Source organism: Zosterops lateralis (genome assembly GCF_965231275.1).
Source record: "Zosterops lateralis genome assembly, chromosome: 2".
Lineage (NCBI taxonomy): Eukaryota > Metazoa > Chordata > Aves > Passeriformes > Zosteropidae > Zosterops > Zosterops lateralis.
Window position 1 is genome coordinate 62,036,658 of NC_139763.1, and position 18,261 is coordinate 62,054,918.

At 37.5% G+C, this 18,261-nt stretch overlaps 1 protein-coding gene across 2 annotated transcripts in view; it reads right to left on the reverse strand.

Annotated features, from left to right (window-relative positions):
* Positions 1 to 18,261, reverse strand: part of TSC22D1 (TSC22 domain family member 1) — a 90,183-nt gene that overhangs the window by 31,900 nt on the left and 40,022 nt on the right. The window lies entirely within an intron of this gene.

The window sequence follows — 18,261 nt, forward strand, 5'->3', positions numbered from 1 at the left end:
TCAGAACATACCTTATACTAAGCTGTGTTTGAAAAATTACTTCAGCTATTTGGTTTCTGCACTCCTGGTTGGAGAGCAAACCAGAATCTCAGCTCTCCACAAGCAGTATCCTTTAGTATGTCATATTCATTTTCTTGTGACAGTTTAAGGTAAGAGACCACACTAGCCTGAAAAATAAAAAGTGTAACACTCTTCCCTCATGGATGTTTTTAATAAGGAGGAAGGTCTCATGCCATCAGACTTCTACTGGTAAAGGTGATCAAGACAACAGCCAAAGACAGTAAGAAACTCAGTACACAAAACCTTTTCATAAATGCCCAAATTGCATTTGAACTAGGGCAGGAGGGGTATCAAAGGGAGAAATGACAGTGATAACACCAAACACATCAGTCATACAAAAGGTAACAGGTTTTGTAGTACTCCCAGATGAAACCCTGCTCTCTTGCCTTGCAAAGGCAAATAGGACTAGGTCCTAGCTCTGAAGCACCCTGAAACCTCAAGAATTCAACACAGTAACTGTATCAGTAGACTGTGCTAATTAGAGCCAATTACATATTTAAAAACAACGGTCACAAACAATTATGTTGTAATTAGGTATGATATCACGATCCAAGGTGCAGACAGCATTGAAAGAAAGCCATATCCAAACTGACAAGAGAAAGAACCCCAGAGAGTGATCCAAAACATTCATGCCAAGTAGAATTCATTTTAAAAATGCCACATCTGTAATATACACATATACATAATATCACAAAAAAAAAAAAAACCTTAAAATGCAGGCAAGAATTAAATATTTTGGTCTTAAGCTCAAAACACACCTATGAATCTGCACAAGTGTTATCTGCTTTGGTGCTATTCTGTAGTACTCGAATGACCACTTTCACAAAGCTCATCACCTGTGTAGCTTGGGACTGCTTTCTAATTTATCACTCTGAACCACTGTTTCAGTCCAAGTGTTTAGATGAATGCTGCCTGAATTAAACCACTATTATTAGTTTATTAAAGTTTAAAGATAGATATTTAGTGACTCAGTGGGTACAGCTCTGTACAGTCACAAGTCAAAAGCAAAATACAGCAGAAAAGGAGGAGAAACATTAGAGATGTAAAAATCAACATTGCTATTACTACAAGAGGGAAGAAAAGCAAGCAGGTTACATGAAGACTGTAAGTGAACTGGAGATGTTTCTTAACCTTACATCATCCCATTTAACATCATTCTCAAAATGTCTACGTTACATAAGTACAATGTTAAGTGTTTTTGAAGTATATTAGGATCAGTTACTTTTTTAATGCACTCACTGCCAATACTAAACACACCCTTCTACACTATAGATTCTAACTGTTAAAGACTGATATTTCTAATGTTCAAAAAGCTTGATGGTCACAAAGTTATGATGGAATTTTCCTTTTTTTTTTTTTTTTTAGGAGTTGCACTCTAGACTGAGCTCTAACAGCAAGGTTAGACATACTGGAAATGTTTGCAATACATGTTTGCTGAGGTTAAGAATAGCCCAAAGATAAGCAGTTGCCTAAACTTGGCAGTTATGAACTGGGACTCTACACAGGCACAAAACATTCCTCTGATGCTCAGACTCATTTGTTCTCAAACAGTGACTGTCCTGGCTCCAAAGCCATACAAAAGTTTAATGAGGTGACAATCCTCTGCTGTCACAAAGTTTTGAGAGATTCAGGTCACAAAAAAAAAAAAAAAAAAAAAAAAAAAAAAAAAAAAAAAGGTACCATGGGTAATTTGACACAACAGGAACTCACTGAAGAGAATTAGATAATAGGTGCTGGGACTTGGGTTTTTCCCATCATTAAGATAAAAATCTTGTTTTCTTCCCAACACTAAATGAGAAGCTCACACTTGGTATCAGAAAATGTGTGTATATCTGATCTCTGAATCTTGGGTAGAATCTAAAGAAAACCTCTGATAAAACACATTCTTTTCAGGGGAGTCACAGTCATTTCTTTCCCAAAGCTTTCAGAAATCTGAAGCATCTTAAGGCAGACTTACATTTATATGCATCCATATAAAACCAAACTTGAATGAGTAGGCTAGTGCAGAAAGTTTTAGCAAAGCATGTAATGTTATCCATGGCAATTACATCTGCCTTTCATCAGCAATACTGCCGTATTAAGTCTGCCTTCATTAACAGCATAGAATTTCCCATATTTGTCAGAAATACAAATTTTGCAAATTTAGCACTATTTGATCTCACATGCATTCTGTAACATTTCTCCTGAAGCCACTGTCTTATACTGAAAAAACAGTCATAGCAGCAATAATCTAGCCCTTAAAACACATCCATCTTGCCATCTTGTCTACAGTAAAACATGTTTTTTAGGTTTGTTTTTAACATTCCACTTTTATAAATAAAGAATACTGAATGCCTTGTTTAATACCAGTAGAGCCCATCAGACTCATTATTTCCACTTAAAATTTGATGAAATAACACTCACAAACACCCTGAATTCAGACACTCTAACAGTAACTTAAGTAAGAGTAATTGTACCTGCCTGCTCTGGATTAATTTTATTTAACACCAGTCAGCATAACATGTAAGGGTCCACTAAGTTCAAACGATTCCCTATTAGGAGCTGCACTGAATCATTTTTCAGTCAATTTTAACTGAACAAAACTTTTCCCTAGAACTGGTGATTAGTTTCTAAAAGCAGATAAGGCACAATTATTCTTCATCTAAATTAGTCAGACATTAAAATATTTCATATTCTTTCTTTTCATCATAGATTCTTACTAGGAAGTACCCAGGTTTCCATCCACTTAAAAAGCAAAACCAGAAACAGTGGTATTTTGGTCCCTGAAAATGTAAGAGACTTCTACATTCAGTAAAACAGCGCTGCTTCACAACAATATGCAGGACCATTGCAATGTCATTACATTTCACAATCATTAAGAAAGTGGAATTTCCAGATTAAAAGAAGAGCAGGCACAACAATCTGGATATTTCCTCATCACATGTAATGGACAAAAATTATATGATAGCAATTTAGACTCAAACTTTACATTAGAAACTGTGCCCTTGTCTGCGCACAGAAGACAGCTTCTCATTCTCTTCTAAAATAGCTTTGTCCCAGAATTAGCTTTCAATGGAATGTTCCCCTATCTGTTAAAGGATACTGCCACTATAAATACTTTCTGGAAATAAAGTGTTAAATACATTGTAAAGGCTTAATGGAAGACTTGTTTTCTCCTTCAAATTGACTCTCAAACTAGCCATAAACAACAGTATGATCCTCAAATATTAGCTAATAAAAATGCTAACAGGAGCCACGAGAATTAAGGAAAAAACTTACCAATCAGAAAGGCAGAATATTCAAAGTATACCAAAACACAGGAAAGCACCATAAACACAAGATAATCAAAATTTTAGATATAGCTTGAAAGAATCTCAAAATATTTTTATTCCTTTCTTACCCTAAAGGACATGGAAAAAGAGAACTTCAGCTTCTCTCCTCTCTGTATCATGGGAAAGAAGTTTTATGTTTTTATCTTCATAATTACTATTTTTATCTTTTGTGAACTACAGTCACCTATTTCCAACTGAAACCAATGCATTTATTATTAACTTAAGCAAGGAGGATTTGGACTTCAAGTCATTAAGGATTTCAGAAATATAGGTTGGATGATCTATAATTAGCATTCCTGATGATTTCAAAATGGTTTGATGATTACTAAATTCATCATCTTTAAATAAACACTTCTGACTCAGCATCAGCAAAATAGAGACATTTTCATCAACTAATTTAGCCTAAGACTTTTTGGCAAACAAGAATAGGAAAGAACCAATGGCTTTATAAGATCATTGAAGGCAGGAATAGACATGCAACTATGTTAACAAGTATAAGGGAAAATATTATCATGAAACTGAATCCAGAATCACTGCAGACATTTGTTCCCATACCCCAGTGTTTTGCATTTTAAAGTGACTAATCAGAAAGCAGACACTACATAGACAAGAAAAAAGTCCTTATCTAAGTATTCAGGTAAGTGACCTACCCTTTTTTAATTATGATTAATACTAACACACGTTCGAAGTCAAGCTGTATCTTGTAGAAGCTCACAGAACATAAAATGGAAAACATTTATTTCAGTACTTAGTGGTCAAAGAGGATAAAGCTAATGACTTCTGAATCAAAGTTTTAATCCTATAACGGAGCCACAGTATTCAGTTGCTAGTGATGAGCAGGAGACTTCTCAGGAAGTCACCTGCTAAGTGAGCCAGGAAACAAAACAAATTAAAAGCACTGTCTACCCACAGTGGAAGAGTGTACAAAGGCTGAAAGAACACGTGCCCATTATGATCCTCAGCAAACAAACAGAAATAAAAATCAGGCACCACAATTATTTCATCAGTTCATTGTCGTCCAGAACTCAGACCTTCCCACAGCTCTCAAAGATCTGATCCTTATTTAACAGCCAGAGCCAAAACATTACAGGTCATCTGAACTTCAAAACCTTGTTTCCAATACACTGGTGTCACACAAGGCTGTCAGTCTTTCTAAAACTCTCACGCAAGGATCTGTTCAAGGATAAATATAATCCTTTACATTAGATAACTGATAACACACACGGCCCCAGTAATTAATTGCACTAGGACACAAATAATTTTGTGTATCAGGTCTTAAGCTTTGTTTTGCCTACAGACTCCTTAGAAACCTGGTTTGCATAACATGTTCTTTCCAAAGAATTCCTCTGCTGAAATTAGTATCTGTTTGTTTGGCTTTTTTACTTAAAGATAAAGCTTCTAGTTTTCAAAAACTCATCTAAATTCTTTTAAGTTCAGCAGAGGACTCTTCCTTCCATCTTCATGATGCAGGCATTCCAACCTACATATTTTGAATGAACTCATTCTTTCCAGATTCAGTAATCTCCTCAGCTTTTACATATTGCATTAACTTACTCCACATTAAGATACCAGAGACCTTTAACTCTCTTTTCTACTGTGTTACATCAGTCTTCAGCCACTGGACTACATACTGTTCCCCAAACAGCACTAGCCATTCCAGATTCTTTTACCAGTATGTACTTTGTATGAAGCAAACCATTCCTCATTTTCCCCCTATATCAGTTGCTTTAAAATAGATGAGACTTCAGAATGATGCAGAATGTCTAATATGAGCTTCTTCAGAGGTCTGACCTCATTTCAGAAACAAAATAAAAAAGGGGACAGGTGTATCTGTACTGGTTACAAGAATATAGCTGAATATACTACTAACCTATTTATACAGTGCCTGTGACATTTTGAAACAGCCTTGCAGCACAGTATCTGAAGCTTCACAGAGCACAACAGCATCAAACATTTATTCACGATTGCTTCAAGGAGCTTTTCACTTTTTCACTTTTCCTGGTTTTCTGTATAGAGGTTGCTGAGATTTTTTTTTTTTTTTTTTTTTGACTGATAGCTATTTCCTCCAGCCAAACAGGCGAAAAAAATTCACCAAAGTATGTTTTAAAAACTTGTCAACTTATGTAAGTTTAGACAATATTACTAAGTAACAGTTTAAGTATCTAGAAGGTTTTATGAATGATGGCTTTTCTTTAGATTAAGTTTCTTACATCATTCCAGAGAAACTTGTTACAGACTTAGTATGATCTGCAGCCTCTGCTAAATCAAAATAGAGAATTATCCCAGAAAATGGAGACACTTAAATAATATGCTGCTTGTATGGATTTTGCTTTAGGGTACACATGCATGGAAAAGGTTTCAAGGTCAGATCTAGGACCTTGAATTTGCCTAAGTTGCTTCAAAACAAAGTGCAAAAGTAATAAATAAATGACAATGTACTATCAAAAAGATTTCACTAGCAGTCTGAAAATGGACTTAGTAGAGGTCTAGCAGGGGAACAATGCTTTCCAACACCATATGGCATACCTAATAGCTGTACTTTAAACCAGACTTTGTATTCTAAATTGTATATATGTTCTAAATTAGTTATAAATGGTGTACATGCAGACTTCTGACTTTCTGTAAGCCCCAGCATCTGTAGGTCTTTACATTGAAATTATTTCCCATTATACTACAATTTCTCTTACGTGTTTCACCAGCACAGTACATCTGAAAACTAGAATCAGTATCTCCTGAAGTAAATTATCTCACACAATCATTTTGAGTTTTGATAAGGAGAGATTTTTCCAAGAGCCTCGGCATCTTTTCTCAGACCCACAACCCTTTAGTAGTAGCTGCCAAATGCAGCAGCCCAACAGAGGCGCCGCAGTCCCAGCTCCCCACGCCAAGGTCTGGCCTGGTAGCGAGGCTGAGCACAGCTCCCCACAGGCACACACAAAACACGTGCACAGCACACACAAGTCTAGCAGCACAGGTCACTGCAAACTCAGCACTTTGGTAAATACAGCCAGCACCAACATCCTCTTCCCGCTCCTCAGTGCTCAGGGTGAAAGTCCATTAGGAGAGAATGTACGTATGTGCAGAGGCACTCACCAAGTATAACCAGCCCTCTATCTGCCCTTGGGCTCACTCGTCGTCTGCCCGGCCAGCAGCACAGGGCACACCAGCCCCCGTGGCCCCACTCCAGGTGCTGGTACTCAGACCCCCTCACAAACATGCGGACAACTCATTACAGAGCCCTCTGAGATGTGGCCTTGGAGCCTCTATCCGGCAGCTAGTCTCCAGAGCCCCCCATTACTTCATGCACAAATACACACACTAATGGGGTCTCAGCCAGACCCCAGAGTCTCTGCAACACTTGGCCTGGACTCCCAGCTCCTCCAGCTGTATCATACAGATGGACACGGGGGTTTTTCTGGACTTCATGGCCACTCCCAAGTCTTCTCCTACTCCTTCTCCTGCTTCACTGTCCTCAGTCATTGCACCCCACGCACACCCCCTCACCTGACCCTGCCACGTGGGCCCTTGTGACCCATGGCCAGACTCAACCTCCTGGCACTGAGACCCCTACAGGCACACACAGTATTTAGCCTCTTACACAATAAAACAATGAGAGTTTAATGAGACTGCACTGATGAGGCCAGAACATGGCCTCACAAACACACTGACCATAATGGCCACTTGCTTACACACAAGTGGCTCCCTTTGCTCCTCTATTTTACCCATGATTCATTCCCCACAGTGTCACCAATCCCTCCTTTCTCCAACATCCCATTATGAGCTGTGTACAATTCCAAAAAGTTCTTACCTGCATCTACCCCCTTCCCAGTCTGCAAGCTGGTCTCTGTTAACTTGAGTGTCTGTCACTCAGGTCCCCAAGGGCTGATAATCTCCAGTGACAGCCCTGGCAGGAGCCAGGCCATGGGCCTCATTTCTCTGATGAGGTTACTGGGTTCCCCCACCCACTGCAGTATCTCAGGGCTTTGCTGGGAGCATGGAGACAAGCCTTTTAATCACATAACCTATCACCCTTAATATTTCCAAGCTGAACATCCAAAGCCATTACAAGAGTATTTATCAAAGCCAGGAAAATAACATCTCAAAGTTCAAAGCTAGTGTATTTGGAAAATCATCATGTTCACCACTTGTTTCAAGTTGTGGGGGTTTAGATTAAAAAACACAGGCATATAACTTATCAGATTTACTTATTCAAGTTGTTGCTTTTAAGTGTCAGGTGCTGGCTCATGTGCAATCCTAATAAACGTTTTCCAACAGTTATCAGGACACTTAAGTAATACAAAAAGCACCACATACCTTGTTGACCATATCGTATTATATTTGCTTTATAAACACTCATGACTGTTAATGTTATTGCTAAGCAACTAGATGATCTACCATACAGTATTTGCATAGCACTGTCTATCAGCAAATAAATGACTTTGAACTCTTTTTTAGTTCACAATTCACAGATTTACACACCTAACACTGAACAGTTTTTTTAAAACTTTTGATAAATTATCCAAATCACTGGATGACAAAAACTCAATCATCACTAGTATTTAAGAAATTTGAACTATAAAGAGATAAAAAAATGTGGGAGGTTTCAGTTGTATTGGAGATAAGAGGAAAGCTGAAGTTTTAATTAGACAGCAACTCAACAAGGCAGAACTAGAACTGCAGACATTATCTGGAATTCAAGAAACACTCTTTTATGCTTAGAAGGTGAGAGAACTCATCACTCCTTACCTAGTGGTTACAGTAGCTGCAAAATGCAAATCTGTTCATGTACAGAAAAAAAAAAGTTAGTCAGAAGAGAAAGAATTAATTAGAAAATGAAAGAGGAACAGACAAAGAGGAAGTAGGGCTGGGTTTTTATGTTATGAGTAAAAAACTGTCCTCTTCCAGTGGCTCCTACATATTATTGCCTTCTCCAGTAAGTCTGTGCTCTCCTTCACCAGTATATGGGGTGACAGCTCTTTCAAATCCTTCTTCCCTTCCATTTTCTCTGAAAAGGAGAGGTTTTATTTGAATCAAAAACCTCACTATTTACAAACTATTCGATCTCAATGACATCATGTACAACCTAGCAAAAGAGCTACTGTTACTGAATTACTTTTAACAACCCCCTTCCCAAGTCTCACTGTTAAATGCTCACTGCCTTGTGCAAAACATTCTACAGAAATTCATATTCTGAAGGAGCAATGAGCTTGGCTAGACAAGCTGAGGGAAGAAGAATGGCTGAGCAAGCTGCTTAGGGCAAGCAAAAATCTGACTTAATAAACAAAACACACTCTCAACACCGCAGTGATGAGCTGAAACCCTATCTGTCACTGCTATGGAAAGGCCAAACACACAGCAAGAGTCAGCATATAGTTTTAAATGCCCCATCCTTCCATGTGGAAGCATCATCTCACTTCAGTGGTGTAAGCAGCCATACACCAGCTGAACAGCAGCAGGAGGAGCTCACATATTCCCATTTGTCAGGTCAAACCAGTGGGTAATTTTAGAACTACTCCACAAGAGACACATTAAAATAGACAGATGAATGACAGGAATTTGGAGCGGCAGGCATGACTACAAAAATTCTGATTACCAAGTGTCTGGAATTGAATGTTCTACTAGCTAGAGAATCATCCAAATATTAGTTAGGCAGGTTTTCTAAACATGGAACTCCAAAAAGTCTGTGGCCACCCACACAGCCATATGCTTAGGTTATACCAGACATTCCTAAAACTGCCTTACTTTTTCGTTTGATCTTTCCCTCATGAACGTTTATTTCCCACATGTACTATTACCAGGTAAGCTGTGCCATCACTGTTTGCAGCCTAAAGCTCAACACAGACATAAGCGCAAAAAACCTCACACACGAGGATAAGATAATGGATTTAAGCTGCTTTTGCAAAAACACTGACCTCTTAGCATAGTTTGGGAAAGTCCTAGGACAGAGAATCTCTTTTCTATATTGAACATGAGGGAGGGAGGAAGTTTCAGTTTGCTTGCAAAGTCAACATTACAACAGCTGGGGCAGAGGGAAGAAGAAGTGGCAAGAACAATGTCCTACCCACCAAGTGGAAGTGGGCAGTCAAAAGAGAAGAATATTGCTAGCCTTTTAAAAAGGAAAAAAAACTTTCAGGGCACTGTTCTTAAAATTTTGGCTATCAGCAAGAATCAGAAGTAGAAAGAGTAAAGCTGAAGAGAGGATAACTCCCTACCTCTCCAGCCCTACAATGTCTAACATGCACTGCACATTAGCAAAAACACATTCCACACAGAATAACAGCTTCTTTAGGTTAAATAGTTTTATAAAACAATACACATTTAGTATGAATATAATGGCATCACCTGGCATCATACAGGCCTAAAGTATTTGTGGATAATAGACTATACATCAATTCTGTCTCCAGGTTAAAATGTAAGATATTCTAGAGACTACATCTTTGAATTTTTCCAGGGAAAGTCAGAAGGAAGAGATACAAGACAGACAGAAGCTTTTAAGTACATTATATATGCTTACTCAGATTAATAGTCATGGGTTTTAAATCCTATCATAAACCTGTATTATATTTCAATATAATAATAAAAGAGAATGGAAACAAAGCTCCCACCACCAGTGTCAATGGAGAACTACTCACATAGTGATAGACCAGGGTAACTTTAGAATTTGAATGTGATAGCATCCAATTTGTAGCAGTTTAATGTCATTATCAAAATAACAAGTTGGACCAAAATTAATGCAAAGTCCTGACACATCCAATTATGCTAGAACTTGGATATCACCATTATAATACGAAGGCATAAAAAGAGGCCTTTCAAGAAATTATCTTTAGATGCATGTAGTAGTTATACATGGCCTAAAATCCTCAGAGGGAAATATTACTGAAAAAAGAGTATGTCATCCATTTCTGTGGTGATGATGATGATCACAGAAACACAAATTCTAAAATTCTCAAAACTGTTGAGATTTCAGCACTCAGATTACAGAGGAAATGACTGACCACCAAGAGTCTGTTATATCAACATTATTTTAATTACTCTTTGTGTAGACTCCCATGTAAAATCACGAGTGTGGTACTTGGTTCAAAGTATACATATGATGGAAGGAAAAATAAGTCTTTATGGCTCAGAGACCATTTCCTATGCTGACTTACACTTTCAATCCTACTTTAAAAGCAGTCAAGCAAGACTGCAGTGGATTTCTTCAGTAAATTGCAATTCCTTTGTTGTAACAGTTAACCTGTTAAGAATCTTTAGTTGGTCTACATAACAGCAAAATAAGTTTTAGGAAGAGGACTGGTCAAACCCAAGAACTCCAGCCCCAGATGTGTGCTAGGACAATCCAAAAGTTACAACCAAGCTGTGTAAAATTGTCACGTATCTGCATAAGCAGAAATCAATTATTTCTGCATGTGAAGCACCATCTGCATGCAATAAATTTCTCTATCTTATTCTGGCATCCAGAAACATGACTAATGGCCTTTCACATAAAAGATACACAGCTGGAGAGGGTGCCAAGATAAACCTGGAGTACTTGTGTTTATTGTACCAAGTCTTACACAACTGTTAAGAATTCCCAGGAACTCTTAGCCTCTCCTGAAGTCTGTGTCTTCCTTCTCCCTACACATGCCCTAACTACATCATATTTTCTAACATGCTGTAACAAATAGGTTTAGTATAATACCCCAAACCTGTTAATATGCCCCAGATCTCCAGGTGAGATGTTTGAACAGACCCATTTAACAACACAAGCAGGACTGCTCAACACAGCATTTGGGGGAAAAGCACTGCCCTATGCACTAGTATCCCTCCAAGCAACAGCGACTCTGTTTAAGCGCATTTAGAGTCAGGTGGTCCCCCAAAATTTGCAAGACATACAACAGGTGACTATGTCGCCCAGAAATATCAGCATGTCTTTCAAGGGTACATCAACACACAACAGCATAAATCAAAACTAACCTCTATGTAGTCCTAAGAGGTCAAGATGCTACAAGTTGGTAAGTGTTGGATAGTACCTGTCTATACATAAGCACCACCACATGCCCACAAAAATTCAGCAGCCACCTCTCAAGGAGGCTGCTCTGCAGTAACAGTCCTCTGTTAAAGCCAAAAAGAATTCTTATGTCTTTCCCACAGAGCACTCAGTGATCCTCGTGGGTCACTTTCAACTTGGAATATTCTACAGTTCTATGAAATAAGGAGTAGTATTAATGAGTCCTCTGGAATTCTTAGATCTAAGAACCATTCTAATGATGTAAGATCTTTTTATGGAAAATCTTTTTACAGATGGCCTCAGGACTAAAAAGCACCTTCTCAAAACAAATCTTCAGTTCATGCTCTTCAGCATTTGAATCTACTTCTAAACCATAAGGATATAAAATCATTTTCCCCTCCAGTGGGACTTTTGGTCTTAATCTTAAACGCTGTTATGGTTGTAACTGCAAAATACTCTAAGTCCACCATATCTGAAGTTTAGAAAGCATGGAAAAATTTGGTTGTAGGTCATATTATTTCAGTACCATCTAGAGGACATGACTCCCACCTTCCTCAAGGCCTAACCCACTTTATTTCAAGTTTCACTAAACTAGCACCCAGGTACTAAGCCTGAGTGGCAAAGCCATCTCTTGCCTAGTAAGTCTAGCGTTGTTTTATAAAACAGGAACATCCCTCCTAAAAACCACATTTACAAGGCTCACACACTCAAACTCATTTAAAACCTTCCTCTTTAAACAAGCTACTGACATACCTGTTGTTCATTACTGCCACAGCTACCATGAGCAAGGAGATTCAGCAACTTAATTCCTGTGAACTCCACAGTTTAAGACTGAGAACTAAAACCACCAAAAACTCCAAATGGTTTAGAATCCACACTGCTTACATAAGACATCTCTAACTTGTAATGCACATCAGTGACCACCAAAACCATGTTAATACTTTATTTAAAAATGAGAGAATTAACTGACTTAATGCCTTGTTAATCAGTCTGTGCTCAGCATTTAAACCTCACCGCCCTTACAGGACAAGAGCATTCAGGTCAAGTCAAAAAAGCAGCACATAGGCGTAACAGATGGCAAAAAAAGCTTTGATAGCCCTATCTAGTGACAGAGGGACACCACTCCTGCAGAGGCTGATCACTGCTCCTTGTGGGGACAAGCTCCTTTGATTATATATTAGTGGAGAATCATCAAAAACTAGACCACTGTAGTACAATAACAATGTTTTGAAAAGCTGGAGAAGGTTACTTTAAAGCCCTTACTACTTAATTATTAGAGGCTGATTTTGACAGTCTTTAAAGTCAAATGGAAGAAATAGAAGTTCTGAATTCCCATAATTGTTTAGAAAAATTACACTCCACATCACCTTGCTCCATCTAGCTGTAGAAATAGAAAGACATAGCTATGGACCTGTTTATCTACATTCAAATAATCCCATTTCCACAGAAAATAGATCCAATACTCCAACTTACTCTTACAAACTGCAGGAGATTGGCATTGACACAAATTCATTTTCTTAACTTACTAAGCACTTAAAAAGATACCAAAAGTAATGAGCTTGAAGCTGAAGAAAACAATATCCTTTCTCACTGAATGACACTTTAAAAGTAGTCATCTGCATCCTTCACCCAACATCCTTATGACCACTGGAATTGCTTCTCCCCATATCCTCACAGAAGTCATTATCTTAGTCTGTTTTTTTGCAGGCAGTCACGTTAGTTGCTTTATTATGCTATATTAATTATTTGGGGTTTAGCTTTCATTTTAAATATAAGTGCCGAGTGCCATGAAGCAGTTCTTTTTAATAAGACATCTGTATTTAATTTACCACCTCTATATACAAGAGCCCAATGTTTATAAAAAACAGTAAAAATATACACCTAGTTCCCCATATCTGTAAGAATGGTTTCACTTAGCAAAAGGCTAAAACTCACAGCTGAAGCTGTCACTAACAGCACAGTAAAAAAAAACATAGACACATTCAAATATTTAACCATAAAAAAAATCTTTTTACTGTCTTTAGATGAAGAAGACACTACTAGAAACACAGTAAAAAAATAAATAAGGTCAGTGTGTTAAGTAAGACAGGAACTAGGCAACAAGGGCAGAGGGCTTATTAAAAATTTGTGGTCTTCACTACCAAAGCTTTACACCATTCACAGGTACAAATTATTCCTTTCTAAAACACATCAAGCTGTGAGAAAAAAACCCTAAGAGGGCACAAGCCCCAGTCTCTGAACGTAATTATTTTTTTGCCATGTTAAAAAAGAGATGTTGTATTGCACATTACACCATACTTTATACTACATGTCCCAAAACTCTGCCTTAGGGAGATTTGTGTCATAGCAAAATCCTTGTATGACAGACTATGTTTAAGTCAGAATTTTGAGGGAACAATCATCAACTTTAGGTGCAAATGAGGTAGTGACATTCATTTGGGGTGTAAATAAAATCCCTTGCCTTATAAAACAAATTAGTTACCTTTGTACTAAAACACCACCCAATGGTCTCATGTAATAAGCAAAGTCTCCTTTTCTTGGCATAGAGTGAAAAAGGTGAAAATAATTACATCCTGAATTTTATACAGACTAAGATGAAGTTCAGATTTGAGGGGGCATGTGGAAACAGCACATTACAATCACTGTAATTTCAGGTTGAAAGGTAAATTCCTGTATTTTGATACAGGCTGAAGCTTAATTGATACTAATGTACTTTGTAAATTAAATAAGGGATCATATTGAAAGCCATGAGTCTTCCAGGCTTATCTAACCTCCATGAATTCCCCAAATGGTGGATGGAGTTTGTTAAGTATGTAAACCTCTTAATTGTATCAGAAATTAATAAGTCAACACAGGAGTAAAGAAGGGGGGAATAAATACAGGGCTTTAGCAGTTTTATTGTATTTTCTTTCAGGTACTGTAGAAAAAAAATTCCTTCAGGCAACAAGAACACCTGCCTTGCAGAAAACCAGTCACTACATCATTTATTCCAGTGAAGTCCACATAAAAACAACGTTCTAAAAAGTAGCAACCTGAAAATATGTGAATGTCACAAATCAATCAAACTGATGAGACTAGTCACTAAACCAAAGAATTACCTTATGTCGTTCTCAAACATCTCCAATTTAATTCTGCATTCTGTGCTAAGAACCAAACAAGAACAGCTAGTCAAGCCATCACATAAGTCTTGCATATACTTTGGTATTTACAGAAAGGCGGAAAGGAGAATTTCTTTAGAAAAAAGTAAACAATCAAAAAGCAAGCCAGATTTTGAAACAGCAGGCGCTTAAGGAGGGACACAAAACAGATGGCAGTTCAGGGTGACAAAATGTGGCAATACAAACCATTTACTGCTTAAGTGAAATGGCAAGTGAAGATCTGAGATTTATCTCATCCATGCATATGTGGTGCTAAAGCCCGAAGAAAAATGTTGAACTAGCAAATTAGTATAGAATTGGCAAGGAGCACAGATAGCCTTTTGTAACATTATTACATCAAATATTTGTCATCAAAATTACAGTTTTTAAGAAGTCTTTGAAGAAGGCAGAAAATTAATCTGAAACAGTAATTTGAGTTCAACTGCAAGGAGGAATTTGGGTGTTAATGTTGCCTGGAGAGACAAGCAAAATGTCCTGTAGCTTCAGTACTGCCACACTGGAAGCACTGGTTCGACTGCTAGCAGTGGAGATACAATCAGGTCTTCCAAGTAGCGTGCATTTTTGGAGAACGATGTGAGGACTGACATGAGAACAGAAGTTTTTATTCTCTGAACAAATGCAGCATTACTGTTCTCATTTGCAAAGCTGCTTTATTAAAAAACCCAACAGTTCTGAGCTAGTTAAAAAGGAAGTATCAAACACCTGACTAGTGTACTCATTCAAAAGGGATAAATGGGAGAAATCTCCAGAGCAGATGCAAGTAAAGGGAAGAATAGCTAAAAAGTTTTGATAAAATTTAGCCTAGTACAAGGGAACAGATACTTGGAAGGTATCACCTGTACAAGGATAAAGAGAAAAAAACATCAATACAAAAATCACTTCTTGGAACATCCTCAGATACATAACAGAAGAAAGCACTATTGTTCCCTAAACTCCAAGAAATTAATTACTTTGTGTGCTTACAATATTGTAAGTTCAGAAGTTCAGAAACCAATTAAGCAATTTATGAAAAACATTAGTTGTACTCTAGGATATTATAAAGGTAAAATTGAGCAGAGCTTAGCACATGAAAATCTAAAAAGCTTGATGAGAATGTGCTACAACAAATGTTTTAGTTCCTATTCTCATTTTTGTCACCACTCAATTTATTAGGAAAGAAACTAACACAAGTTCTTTCTTTGAATATCCTTACTCCTATGTTCTTCCCGCTTTTTAACCTGTTTCTAATTTCAAACAGCTGCAAGTGTTGCAGCTGCCAAACATATACAAGGTCTTTAAAAGTTACATAAGAATAAATGTGCAAGTCCAGAAGCCCTTTTAACTTATCCCTACTTTCTTTCCCTTAAAAAAAGCTGCAGTGTTAACTCGGGTTTTAGACACCACTAGGTGATAAACACTAGTGCCCAAGGCATAATAAAGTTTCAAATCAGCACTTATACTCTATTATACAGCAGAGAACCTAACCACACAAGCTATAAATCTACAACTCCAGACTTTTCTGTCATTGCTTATAGAGGGAAAAAAGGCTTAGCTGCTTCAAGTGATTTTCTGTCACGTCTACTGCCTGTTAAGGGCAAGTTCCTGCATTAGCTGGCTGCTTGTCAGTCTAGTTCCTGTGCTGTTCCAGTATCCAACTAAGCTGCAATTTCACTGTAATCCTGAAGTCACCCAGGAACATTCCATCTGTACCCAGCAGCTGTGCTGATGTCAGCTGTTCTTCATTTACTCTTACATACTTCAGTCTGATTTAATCTTCCCATTGTTTATATATGCACACAAAGATTTTGCAAATCAATTTTTCATGCTTTCTCATCTAATACAAAGTACAACCAGGAAACTATTTTAAAAAATAGTTCACATTTTACTATTCTGAAAAGTTCTAAACACAGCAGCAGCAGGTAGGTGGAAAATCCTCTGAAACATTCAAATGCATAAGGACGCTTTAATGTGAGCTCTAAAATAATTCCGTCTAATGAAGAAACCTCAGTTCAAGTCAGGACAATTATAATTTGGGAAAATCTATATAAATCACACTTCTATCTTCAAAGGCCAATTATGATCTCATTAAATCCATTTATAACCACAGAAGTTGTTTTTTATTCAAAAGTTATTTTCTTCAGAATTCAGGTGATATCTTAACCTGAATCTGGCAAGAGGAGGTCAGATAGTGATATGGCTACAACTGTTGAAGTCATTATCCAGAAGAAAACCACAAAAAGCTATACACCGCCTTAACTGTCCAACCTCCTACAACCCTCTCCCAAGATAAAATATTATCCTGCCCCCATGAAAGTGACACCCATTTGTGCAAGGTACAATTTCTTCACTTAATGTTCTTTAACACCAGGCTAAACCCCACACATTTTCCTGACCTCCACTTCTTCAGTACAGGGGAAAAACAAGAAACATCAGTTTCTACCAGGCAGAAAGCAACGTCACTCGTGAGAGCAACCAAGGAAACGAAACAATATAATACAGAACAGTTCATGAGAACAGTAAATTTATATTTAAAAAAAAAAATAGCAAGTGATCAAGGGAAGTGTTACTGTCACTTGCAAAAGAATCACAAACTTAATATGGTCTTTAAACTGACAACCCAACTTAAACAGCAAAACACAGCAATTCCTGCAGTAACCCACCAACTCACCTCATGTTGCTGGCATCAACTTACGGACCTGTCCTAGGAGCCGTGCAGCCGCCAATTCTTCGCAAAGTCCATGCAACAAACAAAACTGGAATGGTTCAAGCATTTGTCACCTCTGCTTTCAGAGAATGCCTTTTTCAAGCTTTTAGTTAAAACCACTTTTTCTAAACTTACCCCTAAATCACATTCATTCTTTCAAGACTCAGGAATGCTTTCATGTCTGATAAACCAAGGTATGAGCTGACTTTCCTCAATTAAAACAAGATCTGAAAAAACATTTTTGATACTGTTACCTGCTCAAATTCCCCTGTCCTGCAAACAGGACTGAAAGAATGAAATCCAACTTAAAGCACACCATTGCTGATAGAACAAGTCTGGCTTTCAGAAAATCACAAAAAATTGTTCATGTTTTGTTACCCACCTCCTCAGTGTAAAGCAAGGGGATACAAACACCCCAGAACCTATGCTCTTTAGTCTCACTTTCTTGTTTATAAAATCAATGTAATTTTCTGGTTTACAAAAATAACACTTTTTGATACATCTCCTTTCCTGAAACTAAACTGACAAAGCATCTCTCACACAAGTGACAAGTTTAGCTGTGGCTGAAGTAGCAACATCAGCAAGAATTTCCCCCAAATTTCCTGATCTTTACAGGGTATTTCCTCAAAGCATCCTGAAATAGAGAAAAAGCTGCAGCATAAGCCACAGAGGGTGGACAGAAGTGAAAAGAAGAAAGCAAAATTTTCAAGTTAAACAAGGTAGCTCTTCTGGGACAGGAAAAACAGTGTCAAAAGCCAGGATTCTATTGACTGGCTATGAAACAATTAGGAGGAGCTGGTATCTGGTCAAGAAGACATTAAGGATTACATGAAGTGAGTTAGGTAGCTGAAATGCTCAAAGAAATATTTAAGAGAATAGAAAGAAGAAAAATAGAAACATTATATGCCTGCTTTTCAAAATTCTGTTAGGACCAGGCATTAAAAACCTCTGAAATTGTACTGTGTTTTTCCACATTTCCTGGCATTCTGGAGTTTGTCAGAAGAGTCACTCGATACATACACTTATGGCAAGTACAATATAAACAAGAAGAAAATAGTTTCA